Source organism: Hypanus sabinus, chromosome 7 (genome assembly GCF_030144855.1).
Source record: "Hypanus sabinus isolate sHypSab1 chromosome 7, sHypSab1.hap1, whole genome shotgun sequence".
In the NCBI taxonomy this organism is placed as follows: domain Eukaryota; kingdom Metazoa; phylum Chordata; class Chondrichthyes; order Myliobatiformes; family Dasyatidae; genus Hypanus; species Hypanus sabinus.
Genome location: NC_082712.1, coordinates 1,054,281 through 1,077,390, shown reverse-complemented (window position 1 = coordinate 1,077,390; position 23,110 = coordinate 1,054,281). Strand labels below are relative to the sequence as shown.

Here is a 23,110-nt window from a genome sequence, read left to right as displayed (position 1 = left end):
GCTGGTCTCACATAAAAACAATAGGTGTCCACACTATGCATTTTTGAAAATATCTCTATCCACACTGAAACGGAGATTTCGGCAAATCTCCTCCTGCTGCACATGCGCAGGTCACATCTACCGAAAACAAGCGAAATGTTTGGTGTCGAATCTCGCTGTGAAAGTGCACGTTTGTGTAGTTACAGACTAGAAAAACTTAAAATGACAGACAGCTGTTGGCTCTCACGCAGGAGAACTTAAAACTAAAACAAACAAATACTGGAGCATATGGCAGCAACCGACAGGGAGTTCATGGACAGATTAACCCGGCTGACGACGAACATTGGAAAAACTGACCAACTCTGTTGCATTAATAAAGCCCCTTGTTATAAAACATGTCTGCATCAGTGTTATCTTGTATTTCCATACGTGGTTACATTAAGCTGTTATACATCTATTGTCAGAGAAGTACTTGCATAAATAGGTAAACAACCTTCATACGAACAAGGACAGAAAACAGGGCAAAGTGAGTACAGTATACTTATTTAATCAGTAAGTTATGGGTCAAAGTATTTGGTGAATACATTTCTAACCCTTCTGGCTTCAGTCTCATTGCCATCTGTTCTGAAATTGTTAGGTTGCGTTCAAGAAAACAATGAAATAGTGCGCTGCCATCTGATAGCGTTTTCACAAGTCTCCAGTTACGCTGTCCACACTGATCTGCCCGAGCAGTGTTTTCAAAAATATCCACTTTGAAAAGCTCCGGTTTCAGGAGACGGAAATGCCATTTTAGTGTGGACAGAGGGTAAAAACGAAAAGAAAAAGCTTCGGTTACGGATTTATCAGGCGTAGTGTGGATGTAGCCTTAATGGCTCTCCACACAGCATTAGATTACCAAGACAACACAAACACCTACGTCAGGATGCTGTTCACTGACTATAGCTCAGCATTTAATACCATCATTCCCACAATCCTGACTGAGAAGTTGCAGAACCTGGGCCTCTGTACCTCCCTCTGCAATTGGATCCTTGACTTTCTAACCGGAAGACGACAGTCTGTGCAGATTGGTGATAACATATCCCCCACGCTGACGATCAACACTGGCACACCTCAGGGGTGTGTGCTTAGCCCACTGCTCTACTCTCTGTATACACATGACTGTGTGGCTAGGCATTGCTCAAATACCATCTGCAAATTTGCTGACAATATAACCATTGCTGGTAAAATCTCAGGTGGTGACAAGACGGCGTACAGGAGTGAGATATGCCAACTAGAGGAATGGTGCCGCAGCAACAGCTTGGCACTTAACGTCAGTAAGATTAAAGAGCTGATTGTAGACTTAAGGAAGGGCAAGACGAAGGAGCACATACTAATTTTCATAGAGGGGTCAGAAGTGGCGTGAGCAACTTCAAGTTTCTTGGTGTCAAGATCTCTGAGGATCTAACCTGGTCTCAACATAATGATGCCTACAAAGTACCCAGGATATCTTTAGGGAGCAATGTTTTAGAAAGACAGCGTCCATTATTAAGGATCTCCAGCACTCAGGTCATGGCCCTTTTCTCACTGTTACCATCAGGTAGGAGATACAGAAGCCTTCTTCTCCTCTGACATCTGATTCCTAAATGGACATTGAAGCTTTGTACACTACCTCACTTTTTTTTTTAAAAAAGATACACAGTATCTCTGTTTTTGCACATTTTTTAAAAAATCTATTCAATATACATAATTGATTTACTTGTTTGTTTATGTTTTATTTTATTTTATTTATTATTATTATTTTTCTCTCTGCTAGATTATGCATTGCATTGAACTCCTGCTGCCAAGTTAACAAATTTCACGTCACATGCCAGTGACAATAAACCTGATTCTGATTCAACATAACATAGAAATACAGTCTGACGGCCTGGTGGAAGAAGCTGAATTGGAGCCTGTTGGTCCTGGCTTTTATGCTACGGTACTGTTTTGCGTACAGTAGCAAGTGAAATAGTTTGTGGTTGGGGTGACTCAGGCCCCCAATGATCCTTTTGGCCCTTTTTGCATACCCGTCTTTGTAAATGTCCTGAATCATGGGAAGTTCACATCTATAGATGCACTGGGCTGTCTGCACCTCTCTCTACAGAATCCTGCGATTGAGGGAAATACAGTTCCCATACCAGGCAGTGATGCAGCCCGTCAGGATGCTCTCAATTGTGCCCATATGGAAATCTTCAGACACCTAGACCAACAATGCACTTAACACCCATGCCTGATCCCATTACATGCCAAAATCAGAGGAGAGCTCATCAAGGATGGATAAACAATGAGTACAAACATCCAACTAGTTAAGTGACACCATCCTTCACTGAAGTAATCATAGCTTCATACCACAGCACAGAATCCAGTAAAATCCCGCCAACACCCAAGATCAATACAAGGCTGAAGAGGCCACAAATTAGCTAAGAAACAACAGACCTCTGAGAGATGATATCCCTATTCAAGTTCTAAAATTTGTCATTGAGAAATTAATGAAACTCAGCATTATCTCTGAGAAGTACATGCACAGTCCCATATATAAACTGAAATCATCATCTTCAAGGAATGTGAAAAATCTGAATAAACTCACCAAATCTTAACAGTGAGGACTTGCTCCTTCAACAACATGACTTTCCATTCTACTAAAAATTACTCACATTCATAATCCAGCAACTTTAACCTCTTTATAGAATTTTAAGTATTCTAATTTTCCAGTAAGCTTGTAAAGTTCAGGAGCACAGAAATGGCAGACAGATCCTGGCAAATGTACTAAGGCAGCAACAGATCCATGTACTTTGTGGTGTATTTTGAGAGTACAAATGAGGCCACAGCATAGACTGCATATATACACTCATTTTTACCTTCTGTTCATGTGACTTAATCACAATGCTCCGAGATTCTATTGACAGTATACACACAATTCGGCACACCAAACTCTGATCTCAAACCTCTGCTGCCTTACATTCAGGAGAAAACCCAGAGCTGGTGCCACACTGCTCTGAGATTCTATAGACAGTATACACACAATTCGGCACACCAAACTCTGATCTCAAACCTCTGCTGCCTTACATTCAGGAGAAAACCCAGAGGAAAAACCCAGAGCTGGTGTCCCCAAGCCAGTCCCTGAGTTCAAAATCAACCCTTGCTGGTGCCACACTGTATCAGCCTCTGTCATGCCTTTGGATTTATCACCTGCATGGAGAGAGGGAGCTGTTACATGGGTAATAGCTTGGTCTCAATATCATACTGCCCTGTCTTGCACATGGCCTTCAACATAGACAGCTAAGACACAATATCCATGGTCACCCACAACCAAAGGAAGACCATCAAGCACACCAAATATTTTTTCAAATCTTTGCTTGCTCTGACTTCTAAAATCTCACTAGCTTCCTGCCTTTTATGTTCAAAGTGCTCTAAGTAAATTACCAGTGTACATCTATGTCACCACATACAACTCTGAGATTCTTTCTTCTTTTTTTTTTATAAACAGACATACCCAATAAATCCACAACAAAATAATAACCACACTAACTTGGGCATTTGAAATACAATAAACTGTAAATACAGAAAGAAATAATAATACTAATGATAATAATAAACAATAAATAGAGAACACAAGACCCAAAGTGCTTGAAAGTGAGTCCGTAGGTTATGGGAACATTTCAATGACGGGGCATATGAAGTTGAGAGAAATTATCCCCTTTGGTTCGAGAGCCTGATGGTTGAGGGGTAATAACTGTTCCTGAACTTGGTGGTGTAAATTCTGAGGCCCCTATATTTTCTTCCTAATGGCAGCAGTGAGAAGAGAACATGTTCTGGGTGGTTGTGTCCCTAATAGTAGATCCTGATTTCCTGTGACAACGTTTCATGTAAATGTGCTCAATGATGGGGAAGGCTTTATGCATGATGGAATGGGCCATGTCCGATCAAGTTTTGCAGGATTTTCTGCTCAAGGGCTACGAATAAGCCAGATGCTTTCTGTGGGTTCACCCTCCTGAAGGATGCTCTCACAATCAGCCTCAGAAACTGCTATCACATGATCATTAAGGGCTTCGGGAGTTTGTGATGGTTCCTCCATGTTTTGATGGTCAAAGAGCTCATCTGCAAGCAAAGCTCTGTTGTCCCCCGTGTCATTAGCTATACCAGGCTATGACGCAGCCAGTCAATATACTTACCACCAGACATCTATACAAGCTTGTCAAATTTTTAAGATGTCATGCTGAATCACCATGCTTTCTTTGTAAATGCCCGGGATAGGTCCTCCGAAATGATAACACCGAGGAATTTGAAGTTGCTGACCCTCTCCACCTCTGATCTTCCAATGAGGACTGCCTCATGGACCTCTTGTTTCCTCCTCCTGAAGTCAATAATCAGATCCTTGGTCTTGCAGACTTTGAGTAAGAGGTTGTTGTTGTAGTACCACTAAACCAGATTTCAAGTTTCCTCTTATATGTTGATTTGTCACTACCTATGATACAGCCTATGACAGTAATGTCGCCAGCAAACTTAAATATGACATTGGAGTGGCCATAAATGTAAAATGAGTAGAGCAGGGGTTAAAGCACACAGCCTTGTGGTGTACCTGTGCTGATGGAGATTGTGGACGAAATGTTGCCAATATGGACTGACTGGGTCTGCAAGTAAGGAAATCAAGGATACAACTGTACAAGGAGATCTTGAGACAAATGTCTTGAACCTTATTGATTAGTTTGAAGGGAATGATGGTAATAAAGAGTGAATTGAAGTCCATAAGGAGATCCATAACATCTGCTGTCTAGATGCTCCAACATTAAGTAATGAACCAATCAGATGACAACTAGCTTTGGACCTTTTACTCCAGTAGGCAAATCGGAGCAGATCTAGTCACTTCTCAGGCAGGCAAAGATAATGTTTCATCACCAACCTTTCAAAACACTTCAGCACCATGGATGTAAGTACTACTGGACAACAGTCATTGAGGCAGGTTACCAAGTTCTTCTTAGGCACCGTTGTAAGTGAAGAATACCTGAAGCACTTGGGTACCTCAGAAAACCAAAGTAAGATGTTAAAGGTCTCAGCACAGCTCCTTAGCATTTGGCCAGGTACCCCACCTGTGCCAGATGCTTTTCATGGGTCCACCCTCCTGAAGGATGCTCTCACGTCAGCCTCAGAAACTGATGTCACAGGATCATTGGGGGATTCGGGAGTTTGTGATGGTTCCTCCATGTTTTTGATGGTCAAAGAACTCACCTGCAAGCAAACCTCTGCTGTCCCCCATATAATTTGATTTTACTTTATAAGAGGTGATAGCATTGAAGTACTGCCACAGCTGTCAAGCATCCTTCGTTGATTCAAGATTAGTCCAGATTTGCCACTGCCCATGTGAGCATTCCAGAGATCATATCTGGGTCTCTTGTATCTCTCTTGGTCACTAAACTTGAATGTCTCTGACCTGGCCTTCAGCAGATTGCAGATATCATGGTTCATCCAGAGCTGCTGGTTGGCAAATACTTTGAATGATTTTGTGGGAACACACTTGTCTACAACTGCTTTAATAAAGTCCGTGAAATTCATTCAGATCCACAGATGAGTTCTTGAACACAGTGCAGTTCGACTTGAAACAATCCTGTTGCTACTCTGCCTCACACACCCATCTCTGTTGTCCTAATCTCTGGAGCTTTGCTCTTTAGCCTCTACCTGGATGCAGGTAGAGGGACAGCTAAGTGATCACATTTACCAAAATGTGGTCTGGGCATGGAACAGTAGACTTTGGTCTAGTTTATTGTGACCAGTGGTGCTACGGGTTATATGCTAATGGTAACTGGGCAGTGTTTTCTTCAAACAAGCTTAGTTGAGATCCCCAACTATGATTTGAAATGCATTGGGATGGACTGTTTCTTGTTTAGAGACATTAAGGGCTTAATTCTACTCAGCCACTGATGGTACATGAACCGCAGTCAGAATTGTAGAGGAGAACTCCTTAAGTAAATAAAGCAGACAGCATTTGATCATCAGGTGTTCAAGCTCAGTGGAACACCAGTTCAACAAAACCACTAAATCAGAGCACCACCAAGAGTTTATCATGAAACATACACCTACACCTTTTGCATTTTCCAAAACAGTTCAGTCCATCCTGTGAATTGAGAAGACTGGGTCTGACATCCATTTCTGGCATGCTGGGGGTAAGCAACATCTCCAACACACATAGAACAAAACAATCTCTCATTTCCCTCCAATACAGCAACCTAGCTCTGAGACCCTCAAAATATTTTCTTCAGAGACAGCGCATTTGCTAACAAGATATGCTGGTGTAGAGGGGTCTCACTCCTGTTTCAGCCTGGCTTTTGAAGTTCTGCCCCACCATGCCTTCTTCCAGCCATGGCGATGAACCTTTGCCCACCTAAAGGCTTGCTTGAGAGTTAAGTCAGCCGAGTCCTTCAGGAAATTATGAAATCTATAGTTCATTGTCGATTTAAAACTACTTTTAAAGCGAAATTACATGCTGCAGATTGTAGTGACAATAATTCAAGAGGTGCATTTACAAGTATTGTACATAGTCCACAGAACACTGCCATGAATGGCACCCTCTTTAATGGGAGTAAACGGGACCTTTTCAGAATGGTAGGCAGTGACCAGTGGGGTACCGCAAGGCTCAGTGCTGGGACCCCAGTTGTTTACAATATATACTAATGAATTAGACGAGGGAATTAAATGCTGCATCTCCAAGTTTACGGATGACACGAAGCTGGGCGGCGGTATTAGCTGTGAGGAGGATGCTAAGAGTATGCAGGGTGACTTGGATAGGTTAGGTGAGTGGGCAAATTCATGTCAGATGAAATTTAATGTGGATAAATGTGAGGTTATCCACTTTGGTTGCAAGAACAAGAAAACAGATTATTATCTGAACGGTAGCCAATTAGGAAAAGGGGAGATGCAACGAGACCTGGGTGTCATTGTACATCAGTCATTGAAGGTGGGCATGCAGGTACAGCAGGCGGTGAAAAAGGCAAATGGTACGTTGGCATTCATAGCAAAAGGATTTGAGTACAGGAGCAGGGAGGTTCTACTGCAGTTGTACAAGGCCTTGGTGAGACCACACCTAGAATATTGTGTGCAGTTTTGATCCCCTAATCTGAGGAAAGACATTCTTGCCATAGAGGGAGTACAGAGAAGGTTCACCAGATTGATTCCTGGGATGGCAGGACTTTCATATGAAGAAAGACTGGATCGACTAAGCTTATACTCACTGGAATTTAGAAGATTGAGGGGGGATCTTATTCAAACGTATAAAATTCTAAAGGGATTGGACAGGCTAGATGCAGGAAGATTGTTTCCGATGTTGGGGAAGTCCAGAACGAGGGGTCACAGTTTAAGGATAAAGAGGAAGCCTTTTAGGACCGAGATGAGGAAAAACTTCTCACACAGAGAATGGTGAGTCTGTGGAATTCTCTGCCACAGGAAACAGTTGAGGCCGGTTCAAATACCATCTGCAAATTTGCTGACAACAGGAATATGCGGGGCTAAAGGGATCGGGGGTATGGAGAGAAAACAGTTACAGGGTTCTGAGTTGGGATGAACAGCCATGATCATACTGAATGGCAGTGCAAGCTCGAAGGGCCGAATGGCCTACTGCTGCACCTATTTTCTATGTTTAACATCTAAACAATATTCAGTTCAATGATAATTTTTAAACTATATTCAGCTTACCAAATCTCAAATTAGTTTAAAACCTCTGTAACACTGGAAAACTACCCTTAAAGTATATTGGTCTGGGAAGTTGACACAGCCTCCACCTTTACCAGGGCTGGTTGCAATGCCCTACTAGTTTAAAAGACCACAAGACATAAGAGCAGACTTAGGCCATTTGGCCCATCACATCCTCAGCTTTCTCCCCGTAACTTTTGATGCCATGTCCAATCAAGAGCCTATCAAACTTTGCCTTAAATACACTCAACAACAAAGCCTCTACAGCTGCCTGTAGTAACAAATTCACCACCCTCAAGCTAAAGAAATTTCTCCACATCACTGTTTTAAATGGTCAACCCTCTATCCCGAGGCTGTGCCTTCTTGTCCTAGACTCCCCCACTATGGGAAACACCCCTTCCACATCTGTTCTGCCTAGGCCTTTCAACATTTGAAAGGTTACAATGAGATTCCCCCACTCCAAACTTTCTAAATTCCAACGAATACAGACCCAGAGCTTTCAAACATTCCTTGTATGATAACCCTTTCATTCCCAGAATTATCCTTGTGAACCTCCTCTGAACCCTTTCCAATGACAGCACATCTTTTCTTAGGTGAGGTGACTAAAACTGTTCACAATACTCAAGGTGAGGTGTCACCAGTGTCTTATAAAGCCTCAACATCACATCCCTTGCTCTTATATTCTAGACCTCATGAAATGAATGTTAACATTGCATTTGCCTTCCTCACCACCAACTCTACCTGCAAGTCAATCTTGAGGGTTTTCTGCATGAGGGTGTTTGCATCTCAGGTTTCTGGATCTCACCCCCCTCCCCGTTTATAAAATAGTCTGCTTATTTATTTCTACTACCAAAGTGCATGACAATACATTTTCCAACATTGTATTTCGTTTGCTACTCACCTAATTGCCCTAATCTAAGTCCTTCTGCATCCTACCCGTTTTCCCAATGCTACCTGCCCCTGCACAAATCTTCATATCATTTGCAAACCTGGCAACAAATCCATCTATTCAATCATCCAAATCATTGATATACAGCACAAAAAGCAGTCCCAACACTGACCCTCTCAACACTAGAAAACTTACCTTCCACAACATCCACTCCATCCCCTCTATTTATCTGAAGTGTAATTTCCTCAAAGAATTCCAACAGGTTTGTCAAGTAAGATTTTCCCTTAAGGAAACCCTCACCTCATGCATCATCTCTACACAGCTAAGTGAATACTGCAGGGAGTAATCCAGAGAGATGGTGAAACAGATAAAGGTGGGGAAATCTGATAGGGGAAGATAGAAGACCATGGAAGGAAGAGGAAGAAACACCAGAGAGGGAGGTAATAGGCAAATAAGGAGATAGGTGAGAAAAGAGAAACAAAAATAGTGAAGGGGAGGTGTGGAGGTGTGGGTGCAATAACAGGAAGGTCAGGAAATCAATATTTATGCCACCAAGTTGGAGGCTACCCAGACAGAACATAAAGTGTTGCTCCTCCAACCTGTGTTTGGCCTCATCACAGCCTCTACTGCTGTAATGAGGCCACACTCAGATGGGAGCAGCAACACCTTATATTCCATCTGGTTGGTCTTCAACCAGGTGGCATGAACACAGATTTCTTGAACTTCCGGTAATTACCCCCTCCCCACCTCTCCAATACCATTCCTGTTTCCCTCTCTCCATTATCACATTACTTACCCATCATCTCCCTCTGGTGCTCCTCCACCTTCCCTTTCTTCCATGGTCTTCCATCCTCTATCAGATTTCCCCTCCTCCAGGCCTTTTATCTCTTTCATCAATCAACTTCCCAGCTCTTTAGTTCACCCTCTCTCCCTCCCAGTTTCACTCAGCATAGAAAAATACAGCACATTACAAGCCCCTTCAGCTCACAATGTGCCGACCATGTAACCTACTCTAGAAACTGCCTAGAATTACCCTACCACATAGCATAGCCTCTATTTTTCTAAGTTTCATGTACCCATCTAAAAGTCTCTTAAAATGCTCTTTGTATCTGCCTCTACCACTGTCACCGGCAGTGCATTCCACACAACCACCACTAAGCATGTGAAACACTTACCCCTGCCTGCTTCAAAGCACCTTAAAACTATGCCCCTGCATGTTAGCCATTTCAGCCCTGGGGGAAAAGCCCCTGGCTATCCACACGATCCATGCCTCTCATCATCTTATACACTTTTATCAAGTCACCTCTCAACCTCCATCGCTCTAAGGAGAAAAGGCTGAGTTCACTCAACTTATTCCTATAAGGCACACTCTCCAATCCAGGCAACATCTTAAATACAAGCACCTACCACCTTGTACTTCTTCCCCCTTCCCTCCCTCCACCTTTTTACTCTGACTTTTAATTTTTCCCTAGTCTTTTTGAAGGATCTCAGCCTGAAACATAGATTGTTTACTCTTTTCCATAGCTGCTTCCTGGTGTGCTGAGCTCCTCCAGCATTTTGTGTGTTGAGACTATTGTGTGCAGTTTTGGTTATCTACCTACAGGAATGATATAAATAAGGTTGAAAGAGTACAGAGGAAATTTACAAGGATGTTACTGGGTCTGGAGGACCTGAGTTATAAGAAAGGATTAAAAGTCTAGGACTGTATTCTTCAGAATATAGAAGATTAAGAGGAGATTTGATACAAAACTACGAGGGGTATAGATAAGGTAAATGCAAGCAAGCTTCTTCCACTGAGGTTGGGTGGGACTACAACCATGCATTAAAGGTGAAAGATGAAAAGTTTGAGGGAACATGAGGGGATACTTCTTCACTCAGAGAGTCATGAGAGTGTGGAATGACCTGCCAGCTCAAGTGGTGCACGAGAGCTTGATTTCAACATTTCAGAGAAGTTTGGACAGATACATGGATGGTTGGGGTGTGGAAGGCTATGGTCCTGGTGCCAGTCAATGGGAGTAGGCAGTTTAAATGGTTAGGCACAGACTAGATGAGCAGAAGGGCCTGTTTTTATGCTGTACTTTCCTGTGACTATGACTCAAATTAAGTACAAGAGCAACGAGGTAATGGAAACATTTCCAAAGTTGAAAGGTCTAGTAAGACAGATGTGGGGGAGTCTTGCACAAGAGGGCACAGCCTCAGGGTAAAGGGGCATCCATTTAAAACAGATGAGGAGAAATTTCTTTAGCCTGATGATGATGAATTTGAGTAATTTATCACCACAGGCAGCTGTGGCGACCAGGTCATTGGGTGATTCTAGTCCTATATCTTACAGTTTTCTGGTCTTGTATCACTATACACTTCTTTACACAAAGATTCTTCTCCCATGCATCCAGTCTATCTGACTTGACTCTTTTGAATACTATCTCCACTCTCTTCACCTACTTCTTAGATCCAACTTTTTTTTAAAACTTGTAAATTTTGAAATTGTCTCCAATTCCAAGTTATGAACATGTATTAAGAAAGCAGGGATTCTCACTCCGAGACACCACTGATTTCCTCAACTCCAAGAAAAAAAATTCACCATGATTGTACTCCCAAGCCAATTTCTTGTAATACCAGTGCCTCCAAACAGCTGGACTCCATTTTGTTTCTATTTTATCAGACCTCTACCTGACACCTTCCTTTCTATATACATTATGATATTCTGGATCAGATGAATTTCAATCACAGGCTCTCTTACTGCTCAATTCATCTTCTGTAATCAGACTAGCTCTCAAAGCTCAAAGTAAATTACATGCCACCAAATACAACCCAGAGATTCATTTTCAGATTCATTTGCTCAGTTTTCTACTGACACATGATCTGCGCCCCACATCTTGGATTACCCAATTTTCCATTTGATGGGAAAACAGCTGCAACTTAAACATAAAAAAATGAAGATATATCAGATAGATGTGAGATTAGAGTAGATAGTTGCTGACTTTTTGGAAGTGATTAAAAGTAAAACCAAGTACTGCGCGTCAAGACAGTGACAGCTTCCTTCCTGATAGGCTGAATGTCTTCTATGCACAATTTGATGTGTTGAATGGTGTGACATCGATAAAAGCTCCTTCTCCCCAGGGAGAGTCTAACCACAGCTGAGGTAAGAAGGGTCATAGCCCAGGTAAACTCATGCAAAGCTGTGGGGCTGGACAACATACCTGGACAGGCTTTGAGGGACTGTGCGGTCCAGATAACAGAGTACTTAACAAACATTTTCAATATCTGAATCAGTCCACTGTCCCTGCATGCTTCCAGGCAGCCACCATAATTCAGGTGTCCAAGAGAGCAACAGTAATTGCGTAAACAATTACTCTCCAGTGGCACTGATTTCAACAATCATGAAGTGCTTTAAGCAGCTGGTAATCGACTGTATATAACCCCACCTTCCAACCACATTGCACTCTTTCCAGTTCGTCTACCATTCAAACCTGTCCACTGATGGTGCCACAGCCCTGATTCTCCACTCCATCTTGTCCCACCTAGAACACAATGCCTCATATCCTAATGCTGTCCATCAATTTCAGCTCGGCAAAGTTTGCCTATCATCCCTCAGAGGCTGGGGGTGGGGAAACTGTCCTCATTGAGACATTCCTCTCTGTAACTGGATCTTGGACTTCTTGAAGCAAAGACCCTGGTCAGTCTGAGTTGGCAGCAACATACCAAACTCCAAAGCTGTGAAGATCCCTGCTGCACCTGGTGACCCTAAGATCTCTGTCTCCGAGATCTATCTGGTTGTCTTTCAAAGGGGTGAGCCCTCATAAGGCAGCAGACCCCTTTGGAGTAACTGGTAAGGCTCTGAAAACTCTTAAATGTATTCAAGGACATTTTCAACCTTTCATTGCTACGGTTGGGAGTTCCCACCTGCTTCAAAAGGATAACAATTATATCAGTACCCAAGAAGAGTAGTGTGAGCTGCTTTAATAACTATCTTTCAGCAGCACTCAAATCTACAGCGATGAATTGCTTTGAGGTTGGTCATGAGCAGAGTCAACTCCTGCCTCGCGAGGACCTTACCCACTGCATTTAACACCAACATTCCTACAGTTCTGAACGATAAGCTACAGAAAACAAGGGCGTCTGTCTGCAACTAGATCCTCAACTTCCTAACCCGAAGACCACAATCTGTGCAGACTGGTATTAATAACTTCTCTTCGCTGACTACAAACATTGGTGCACCTCAGGGATATGTGCTTAGACCACTTCTCTACTCTCTCTATACCCATGACTGTGTGGATAGGCATAGCTCAAGTGCCATTTGTAAATTTGCTGATGATACAACCGTTGTTGGCAGAATCTCAGATGGAAACCAGAGGGTGTACAGAAACAAGATATACCAGCCAATTGTGTGGTGTAGCATCAACAACCATGCAACTCGACATCAGTAAGACCAAAAAGGTGATCATAAGCTTCAGAAAAGATAGGACAAGGGATCACAAACCAACCCAGAGGGATCAGAAGTGGATAGAGTGATCAATTTCAAGTTCCTGAGTGTTAAGATCTCTGACTATCTAACCTGGTACCAACGTATCAATGCAGATATAAAGAAGACAAGACAGCAGCTATATTTCATTAGGAGTTCGAGGAGATTTGGTTTGTCACCTAAAACACTCAAAAACTTGTGCAGATATGCAGTGGAGAACATTCTGATAAGCTGCACACTAGCTGGTATGCACAGGATCAAAAGAAGTGACAGTAAGTTGTAAAATTAGTCAGCTCCACCTTGGATCCTAGCTTCCACTGTACCCAAGACATCTTCAAGGGGCGGTGTCTCAGAAAGCATCCATCATTAAGGACTCTCTTCACCCAGGATATGCTCCCTTCTCCAAGATCCAAGATGGTGGCACGACATAGCTTGCAGTAGGCATTCCAGAACTGATTATCTGTTATCTGTGAAGTGGGGTGCCGTGCGCAATCATAATCGATTGAAAACAGACGTGGAAGCACGGAGAAACATTGGGAAATTCCAGGAAGACCTTCTTCGATGCTGCTGTGAGGTCCGGGACTCTGCTGGGAAGAACGGGCCCCTAGTCCTCGGGGTCACTTTGCCAATGGCCGTTGGCGGGGCCGTCTTAATACACTCGGCAGAGGATGGTGCTCAGAGAAGCTGTGCCAGAGGGGATGGTCGTCGGCTCGGGAGATTCGACGGACTCAGGTCGCTTTCAGTGTGTGCTGCGTCTGCAAGGCTGAGTCGGGCGGCGCCGCGGAAGTCCATAGCAGGAGCACTCCCTTCTGCCACCGGCGTGGGATGGCGAGTCTGTCAGGACTCTGGGGACTTGTGGAAACTGGTGATTTCTTTTGAACTTACAGTCCTTTAACATCTTGGACTATTTTTACTGTGCCCATAGTCTGTTTTTTTTAAATCAATGATGCTATTGTTTGCACTGTTGTAACTATAAGTTGTAATTATGTGGTTTTGTGCAGGTCTTGTAGCTTTAGTTTTTGGTCTTGTTTTTTGTTTGGTGGATTTGGAGCTCCTTTCCAGGGAACGTGCTAGATGGTAGTGCGATATTAATATGCAGCAGCCTCTCCAGACTCTGGATTGGGGATTGCCAAACGTTACGTGGATTTTCTGGTGTAGTCTGTTTTGTCATATGCTTTTGTGATATCATTCTGTGGGAACGTTGTCTCATTTTTTAACTGTATTGCATTTGTGGTTTCTAAATGACAATAAACTCTATCTGAATCTTCTCATTGTTACCATCAGGAAACAGGTACAGAAGTCTGAAGGCACACACTCAGCAATTCAGGAAGTTTCTTTCCCTCTGCCATCCAATTTCTAAATGAACATTGAACTCAACACTACCTCACGTTTATTATTTCTGTTTCAAAATGCTGAGCACTGGCACTAGGACAGTGTGCTGAACCCATTGCTCTTCATGGTGCTGACTCACTACTGTACTGCCAGATTCAGCTCAAACCACATCGTTCCAAGTTCAAAGTTTGAAGTATGTATCAAAGTACATATACGCCACCATATACAACCCTGAGATTCATTTTCCTATGGGCAATCGGAGCAAATACAAGCAGCACAATAGAATCAATGAAAGATACAAAATGGACAAACAGCTAATGTGCAAAAGACAATAAATTGTGCAAATAGAAAATGAATGAAATAAGCAATGAATGGAGAACATGAGATGCAGCGTCCTTTGAAGTCCATAGCTTGTGGAACAGTTCAGTAATGGGGCAAGCAAAGTTGAGTAAAATAATCTCCTCTATTTCAAGAGCCTGATGGAAGAACTGTTCCTGAACCTGGAGCTCCTGAAGTTCCTATAACAACTTCTTGATGACAACAGCCGGAAGAGAGCATAGCCTGGATGGGTGGTGGGGGTCCTTGATGATAGATGCTGCTTTCCTGCAGCAACACTCTGTGTGGATGTGCTCAATGGAGGGAAAGGCTTTATCAATGATGAACTGGGCCGTATCCACTTACTTTTGTAGGGGATTAGTGTTTCCATATGAGGCGGTAATGCAACCAGACAATATTCTCATGACACAACTATAACAATTCTAAATGACATGCCAAATTGTCTCAATCTTCTGAGAAAGCAGAGGCACTGTCATGCTTTCTTCATAATGTCACTAACATGCTAGATCCAGGACAGGTCCTCTGAAATAACAAGGAAATAAGTTCTCAATCCTCTCCACTTCCCTAATGCCACATTTTCAATCTCCGAATATATGCTGATTCATCACCGCCCTTGTTTTGGCCAACAACAATGATGTTGCCTGCAAACTTAAATATGGCATTAAAGAATAGAGTGAAGCATGGAACGATAGGCATTCCTAATTGCAATATAGCAGTGGTTGAGTGTGCTGGGACCCCTGGTGCTGCAGGTGACTAACTGGGCGGAGATTTCTTCAAACAAGCCTGATTGAAGTCCCCATCAATGTTTTCCAAAGTTTAAATAAATCAGGGGTAGGCTGTTTTTTTTTGTTTGCTGATGCAGTCACTCAGTACACTGAGGGCCTACAAAACATTGTCCTTTGGCAGTATGTAAACTACAGTCAGGATTACAGAGAACGCTCTTGGCAAGTAGAACAGTCAGCACTTAATCATTAGATGTTCCAGGTCAGGATAACAAAAGTTATCAAAACAACACAAGCAGTTAATCACGAAGCATGGATACCCACCTTTTGCCTTCTCTGAATCAGCAGCTGTATCGAGAAGCCATCAGGTCTTACCAATGTATCTGGCATGTCTCCATGAAACACAAAACGCAGTAATTCTTTGTTTCCCTCCGATCTTCCCCTTAGGTCCTCAGCAAATGTACAGTCACTGGAGAACAATACTAACAAGTTGCTGGGTAGAGGAATTTTCATTCCCCAGTGTTTCAGTCTGACTCCACGGACTCCCTTCCTTTCAGCCATGGCAATATACTTAAAGTTCCACTTAAAGGTGTCAGACCTGCATGCTTGAGAATTAAGTGTTGCTCAGAAGATTCTGAAATTACTAGTTCGTAAAGACGGTTCAAAAGTACTTTATTTAAAGAGAAATTACAGGCTGCAAATTGTAGTGAGAATAGCTCAGAAGTACACTGCAGTTTTTAAGCTGCCCACAACACATTGCCATGTTTCACCAGCACCATCTTGCATCACCCGCTCTTGATACAGAGGTTATCCTCATCAGCAACAATGGTGAGTCAGCATACAGGGAGCAAGGTAGAGAGGCTTGATATATGGTGTGAAAACAACAGTCTCAGCATGGACAAGACAAAAGAAAGATTATTGTGGACTTCAGGAAAGTACGGTCAGCCACACTCCTTTGCACATCAATGTAGTGCTGTACAGAGAGTGAAGAGCACAAGGAACTTTGGTGTGCACAGAACAGAATAACTAACCTAACCCCACAACACCTCTTCATTAATTAAGGAGGCACAATAGCACCTCCACTTTGAAACTGAGGCTTCCTGCCCCATTCTAACAACTTTCTACAGAAGCAACATCGGAAATGGAGTTTGTCTGCAACATTGTGCAGTACAGAAGCTGCAAAGCATTGTATTGCAAGAAGCTATAGAGGTCAGTAAAAACTGCTGAGAGGATCATCGTGGACTCTCCCCTCCCCCCCACCATTTATGACTTTTACCAAGAGTGTTGCAAGCGAAAGGCCCAAAGCATTGTTGAGGAACCCTACCATCTATTCAACAATCTCTTTGACCAACTACTGTCAGGAAGGAGATACAGAAGCCCAGGACCAGGAATATCAGATTGGGCAAGAGCTTCTTCCCTCAGTCTGTGAGGCTAGTAAATACCCTGCCATCACTGAGGTCTCATCACTAGAGCAAAAACCTGTTTACTGTACTGTTTGTCTGTGCTGTGCAGTCCAAACATTTTGAATTATATTTTATTAACTTATTTGTGGTAATATTGTTTATATATGTTTTGTGGGTGCACTATGGTCCTGAGAAACATTGTTTCCCTTGCTTGTATATATGTAAAGTCAAATGACAATGAACTTGAAGTGATCAAAATATAATTAAATCCACCCTGCAGCTTGAGAGGAAACCGAGAAAAATCAAATGTATTGTAAGTGCAATTGAGTATAAGTAGCTATAGGGGATGAAAGGGGAGCTCCCAAAGTTGATTGGAAGAGTACCTTACGCCAGGCGTCCGGGACGATGGGGTGTGGTTGGCCAGTGGTTAAGTCACAGAGTAGGGACCTCTAACCTGGGCCTACGGGGAAGTCCTGGAGCTGCAAACCGGAGACTGCAGTTCTGTAACTAGGGATCTCCTCGTCTGCCTGCTGAGCCACCGCCAGCGCTTCATAGTCTACCCCCTGGAACAGGGCTTGGATGTTAGGTCTAGAGAGAGTGTCCGCCACGACATTGTCCTTTCCTGAGACATGCTGAACATCCTTTGTGTATTCAGAGGTGTAGGACAGATGTCGCTGCTGGCGGGACGACCAGGGGTCGGACGCTTTCGTGAACGCAAAGGTAAGCGGTTTGTGGTCCGTGAACGCGGTGAAGGGCCTACCTTCTAAGAAGTACCTGAAATGCCAGATTGCCAGGTATAGCGCCAACAGTTCCCGGTCGAAAGCACTGTATTTGAGCTCGGGTTGTCGTGGGTGTTTGCTGAAGAACGCCAGAGGTTGCCAGTGACCCTCGTTGAGTTGTTCCAGTATTCCACCAACTGCCGTGTTGGATGCGTCCACTGTGAGGGCGGTAGGGACGACCGTTCTGGGGTGCACTAGCATCACAGCGTTTGCCAAGGATTCTTTGGTTTTAACGAAACCAGCTGCGGACTCCTTGTACCAGGTAATGTCCTGGCCCTTACCCGACATCAGGGCGAACAGGGGACGCATGATTCGGGTTGCTGAGGGGAGGAAGCGGTGGTAGAAATTCACCATACCCGTGAATTCCTGCAGGCCTTTGATTGTGTTGGGTCAGGTAAGTGACAGACCGCGTCTACCTTAGCAGGCAGAAGGGTTGCCCCATCTTTAGTAATCCTGTGTTCCAGGAAGTCGATGGTGTTGAGCTCAAACTGGCATTTGGCCAGGTTGATTGTTAGACCGTATTCACTCAGTCGGGCGTAGAGTTGATGGAGGTGGGACAGACGCTCCTAATGACTACTGCTGGCTATGAGGATGTCGTCCAAATAGATGAAAGCGAAGTCCAGGTCGCGTCCCACTGCATCCATTAACTGCTGGAACGTCTGTGCGGCATTCTTTAGGCTGAACAGCATGCGGAGGAACTCGAAAAGGCCGAACGGGGTGATGAGTGCCGTTTCGAGGACGTCGTCCGAATGCATCGGGATTTGATGGCATCTCCGGACGGGGTCTACCTTGGAGAAGGTCTGTGCACCGTGCAGGTTTGCTGCAAAGTCGTGAATTTGCGGTACAAGGTAGCGGTCTGTTGTTGTAGCCTCGATCAGCCTGCGGTAGTCACCGCATGGTCTCCAGCCCCCTGTCGCTTTGGGCACCATGTGCAGGGGGGAGGCCCATGGGCTGTCGGACCGCCATATGATCCCCAGTTCCTCCATTCTCTTGAACTCCTCCTTCGCCAGTCGGAGCTTGTCTGGGGAAGCCTATGAGCACGGGCATGGAGGGGTGGTCCTTGGGTCAGGATGTGATTCTGTACTCCGTGTCCAGGCATGGCTGCCGTGAACTGCGGTGCCAGAACCTATGGGAAATCCACCAGGAGTCTGGTGAAGTCATTGTCGGACAGCATGATAGAGTTTAGGTTTGGGGCCGGCAACTGGGCTTCACCCAGGGAGAACGTTTCAAAGGTCTCGGCGTGGACCAGTCTCTTCCCTTGCAGGTCGACCAGTAGGCTGTGAGCTCACAAAAAATCCGCCCCCAGGAGCAGTTGGGCTACGGTGGCCAATGTGAAGTCCCACATGAACCGGCTGGAGCCAAACTGTAGCCGCACCGTACGGGTGCCACAGGTCCTTACTGTGCTGCCATTTGCAGCCCTCAGGGTGGGACCCGATTCTCTGTTGCGGGGGTCGTAACTCGTTGGAGGTAAGACGCTGATCTCGGCTCTGGTGTCAATCGAAAAGCGGCGTCCTGACTGCTTGTCCCAGACAAGCGCCGGCTGGCCCTGGCATTTCCCGGGAACTTGCAGGGTGGGCTACAGCGGCGGGCTTCTGCGCCACACCGCTGGTGGTAGAAGCACCATTGTTTGTTGGTCTTCTCACTCCTGCCTCTGAGGTTAGTGGGCTCTGCAGCCGGGCCTGGTCTGGTCTGCTGCTGGGAGCGTGGCTTGGTGATCTGTGCGACAGACTCCCCACTCTCCTTCTTGGCTTTCCACAGCACGTCTGCCTGGGCTGCCACCTTTCGGGGGTCACTGAAATCCACGTTGGACAGCAGCAAGCGTATGTCCTCGGGCAGCTGCTCTAGGAACGCCTGTTCAAACATGAGGCAGGGCTTGTGTCCTCCAGCCAGGGCCAGCATCTTGTTCATCAAACCATCCAGGTGCAGTAAGCAGGCAGCTCGCTCACGCCGTGATAGTCCTAAAGACCTTATGAGCAAGGCTTTGAATTCTGTGTATTTGCCGTCCTCCGGGAGCGACTGTATGAACTCCCCAACCTGGGCGGCTGTCTCCTGGTCGAGGGAGCTCACCACGTAAGAGTAACGTGTGGAATCCATGGTTATCTGCCGAATGTGGAATTGGGCTTCTGCTTGCTGGAACCATAGGTGAGGTCGCAGCGTCCAGAAGCTTGGCAGTTTTAACGAAACTGCATGAACAGATGCGGCGTCGTTCATCTCTGGTCCAAATATCATTTGGGCTGTCGGAGTCACTAATTGTAGCAGTGTGCTACACACAGCGCTGAAATAACGACACGCAGTGAGTGAGTTACAGTTGCAAAAGAGATTTATTCAAACTTTGCAGCCTTGCTTTGAAGCCTTCCTGTTCCCGCCCTCCCTGGGCAGGAATGCTGTAGGGGGCGCATATTCACAGTCCTGTCCCACGCGCAGGCTCTTCCCCTTGCTGCTGAAGAAGGCCTAGCGCCCTTTTTGGGACCGACTTCAATGCCGGCACACGCCACTTTGTGAGCCGGTTCGAGTGCGCTGGGAAGTGGGTCGCCACAATTTTATGATATATATGTGTACAGTATCTGAAATACATCTTACAGAAATGTTTGATGATAAACTTCAATACAAAATAAATTACAAAAAAAGGAGCATCTTAGCAGGGATTAACAGTAGTACAGCAGAGCAGCGATGACAGAAGTCACTGGAACTAATTCAAAAGATGCAGGATCAGTTCATCACAAACAAGCAGTAGCATTCTAAAGGGAGGATGTGACAACTATGGCTAACACAAGAAGTTAAAAACAGCATAAAAACAAGAGGGTAAATGATAGTGCAAAAATTAGTAAGAAGCCAAACCATAAGACATAGAATGGCAGAGCAGGCTGGATGGGCCAAGTGGCCTACTTCTGCTCCCATCTAGGCTGATCCAGGATCCCACTCAACCCCATACATCTGTCTTCCTGCCATAGCCTTTGATGCCCTGACCAAACAGGAAATGATCAAACTTCTGCCTTAAATATACCCATGGACTTTGCTTCCATCGCAGTCATGGCAGAACATTCCATAGATTCACTACTCTCCAGCTAAAAAAAAAATTCCTCTTTACATCTGTTTTAAACAGTTGTCCCTCAATTTTGAAGCTGTGCCCGCTAGTTCTGGAGACCCACACCATAGGAAACATCCTCTCCACATTCACCCTATCTAGTTATTTCAACTTTTGGTAGGTCTCAATGAAAGCCCCACACATTCTTCTAAGGTCCAGTGAGTACAGGCCCAAAGCTACCAAATGCTCCTCATATGTTAACCCCTTCATTCTCAGAATTATCCTTGTGAATCTCCTCTGGACCATCTCCAATCACAAAACAGCCTTTCTGAGATATAGGCCTGACAACAAGTGCTGCCTGACTAGTGTCTTATAAAGCCTCAGCATTATGTCCTTGCTTTTATATTCCTTCTCCTTGAAATAAATGCCTAATTGCTTTACCTTCTTTACCACAGACTCAACCTGTAAATTAACCTCTGGTAGTGTTGCACAAGGACTCTCAAATCCCTCTGTATTGAACCTTCTCCCCGCTTAGATAAGAGTCTGCACTATTGTTCCTTTTACCAAAATGCATTATCATACATTTCCCAGCACTGTATTCCATCTGCCACTTTTTGCCCATTCTTCCAATTTGTTCAAGTCCTGCTGCAATCACATTGCTTCATCAGCACTGTATACCCCTCCACTTATCTTCGTATCATCCGCAAGCTTTGCCACAAAGCTATCAATTCCATTATCCAAATCATTGACAAACAATGTGAAAGTAGCGGTCCCAATTCTGGCCGGAGGAACACCACTAGTCACCTGCAGCCAGCCAGTAAAGGCTCCTTTTATTCCCACTTGCTGCCTCCTGCATATCAACCATTCTGTTATCCATGCCAGTATATTTCCTGTAATGCCATAGGACTTCATCTTGTCAAGTAGCCTCACGTGTGGCCCTTTAGCAAACATCTTCTGAAAATCAAATAAATGACATCCACTGCCTTTCCTTGTCCACCCTGCTTGTAACTTCCTCAAAGAACTAACAGATTTGGCAGGGAAGATTTCCCTTCATAGAAACCATGCTCACTTTGACTTATTTTATTAGTCTCCAAGTGTCTTGAAACCTCATCCTCATTAATAGATTCCAAGACTTTCCCAACAACTGAAGTTAGGCTAACTGGCCTATAATTTCCTTTCTTTTGACTTCCTCATTTCTTAAAGAGTGGAGTGACATTTGCAGTCTTCTAGTCCCCTGGGACCATGCCAGAATGGAGTGATTTTTGAAAGATTAGGACCAATGCATCTGTTACCTCTTCACTTTGACAACTGGCAAAGTTTTAAAAAAACTAAAAACTAAAAAAAAGCAAAAAGGGGAAAAATGAAAAGTAAAGGAAAGCTTGCCAATTATATAAGCTTTTTTTTCCATATATAGAGTAAAAGAGGCATATAAGAGGTAACTATCAGACCACTGGAAAATGACATGGGAGCAGTAGTAATACAGAACAAAGAAGCAACAGACAAAATGAATAAATACTGTGTCAGTCTTCACTGTGGAAGACACCAGCAAACATGCCAGAAAATCCAAGCGTCTCAGAAACAGATGTTTAGTTTGTAATATCACGGAGTAGTAGTCAAGGAGTGGAAGGAATGTGGGTGATGGACAAGTGCAAAGGGCCAAAGAAGGTGATGAGGCAATGGCTGGGGGAAGGCAGATAGATCATGAAGGGAGAGAATATAGAGACCAGAATCAGTTACCAGAATTCATGAACATGAGAATTTAATGCTCATGCCACCAAGTTGCAAACTACACTAACATGACAGCATAGATAAAGGCCCTTCAACCGCTATACTTTATGCCTATACACTGCCCAGTCCATTCAATGTACACCTGCACCACAGCCCTTCATAATATTCCCATTCATCTTCTTGCCCAAACTTCTCTTAAATGTTGCAACCAAAACTGCATCCACTGCTTCCTCTGGCAGCTCGTTCCACACTTGCACCACCCTCTAAGTGAAGTTTCCCCCAAGCCCCTCTTCAATATTTCACCTTTCACTCTTAACCTTTGACCTCTAGTAGTTTCACCCAACCTCAGTGGCAAAAGCCTTCTTGCATTTACCTCATCTATGCCCAATTTTCTATACCTCTATCAAATCTTTCCTCAATCTCCTACACTCCAGAAAATAAAGTCCTAACGTATTCAACCTTTCCCTGTAACTCAAGTTCTCAAGTCCTCATAATAACATTGTAAATTTTTTGTACTTTCAATCTTATTGATATCTTTGCTCTAAAGTGACCAGAATTATGCACAATACTCCAAATATGATCTCACCAATCTTTTACGACTTCAACATAATATCCCATCTCCTATACTCAATGTCCTGATTTATGAAGGCTAATGTGCCCAACGTTCTCTTTATGAACCTATCTACTTGTGACTCCACTTTCATTTAAACTGTGTTTTTTAAGTTGATTAAATCAGGTCTTTTTAACTCAGAAGAATATA

At 44.1% G+C, this 23,110-nt stretch overlaps 1 protein-coding gene across 4 annotated transcripts in view; it reads right to left on the bottom strand.

Moving 5' to 3' along the window:
- Positions 1-23,110, bottom strand: part of LOC132396489 (nipped-B-like protein) — a 531,210-nt gene that overhangs the window by 461,929 nt on the left and 46,171 nt on the right. The gene's annotated exons all lie outside the window — the stretch shown is intronic.